Raw genomic sequence first — 1,299 nt, 5'->3', positions numbered from 1 at the left:
CGTACGAGAGAGAGAGAGAGAGACCAGCTATTCTCAGCGGACCAACTTCCTCCCTCTCCTCCACTCTTGCAGAAATTCCCGCCTAACCAGATTTTCTCAACTTTTTCTGCTGAGTCGTTAGTTAATCTTTATGGATACGCCGGAACTCAGACGGGCCCCCGAGTGTGTTTTATTGTTGCCGCTTTCTCTTGCCTTTTAGACTTATTGTGACGGGTATTATTATTATTATTATTATTATTATTATTATTATTATTATTTTCATTGTTACCTGTGGGTGTAAGGGGGGAGAGGGTATTTGTGTATGTGTGGGAGAGTGTTTTGTGTAGGGGAGAGATGGACGTGTGTGTGTGTGTGTGTGTGTGTGTGTAAGCGTGAGTTACCGCCCACTGACAACAGGCTGCCACACTTCTCACGCCTCCTCTCCTCTCCCTAATGCCACTCTCTCCATATGTCATTCCACATTTACCCTGATCTAAACTGTCATTCCACACCCCAGCTAACCTAAACCTCAGTCATTCCACAGCTGACTCTTACACCTGTCGCTCCACACGGGGATGAAAGCAACTCACTTTAATAATGAACTTAACCTTGACGCAAAACCTCAGCCGATCTGTTTAATTTACCTGTCTGTAATTCACCTTTCCATTACCTGCCCTTCGAGTTTTTAAAAGGAACAGTCAGTATTTAATTCATCCCTCCATTTTTAAATCGCCTCCGTTCTTTAACCATTGATCATTAAAGTTTGCTCAATTTTTAAAGATAATTCTGTGGTAAAATTGCTCGTTATGTCAGCCTGGAGTAGGGGTCAATTACATTCAGTGCTTTGAAGATCAGCACTTAGTCAGCACCTCTCCACACCTTCATTGCGTCATTAATTCTCACCTTTGTTCTCAGGTAAGGCGAACTCTTTTAATGCGCTTATGTCTGATAGTAAGCCTTTGTGTGTGTGTGTGTGTGTGTGTGTGTGTGTGTGTGTGTGTGTGTGTGTGTGTGTGTGTGTGTGTGTGTGTGGTCTTCTAAGCGATTTATTTTATTTATAATACTATATTGTCCATTTTTGTTACATAAATCCTTCTAATATCGCCACACCCAGCCCAGCTAACATACAGAAGTACATCACCCAGTCGTTTGCAAAAATAAATCGCTAAGGAATATGTGTTAGGGAGCCCTCATAACGGACGAGAATACGGCACTTTAATTTAGATCTCTACTCAGTAACGACCTCATCTCTCCACTCCGGGATCCATTTGCTAATTGACGTCTTCCTTCACCCAGCCCCTCACTCAACTTTGCCAGGGC

Source organism: Coenobita brevimanus, chromosome 100 (genome assembly GCF_032717465.1).
Source record: "Coenobita brevimanus isolate Jiangsu-jjx chromosome 100, ASM3271746v2, whole genome shotgun sequence".
Lineage (NCBI taxonomy): Eukaryota > Metazoa > Arthropoda > Malacostraca > Decapoda > Coenobitidae > Coenobita > Coenobita brevimanus.
Note: the sequence above shows the minus strand (reverse complement) of the source record.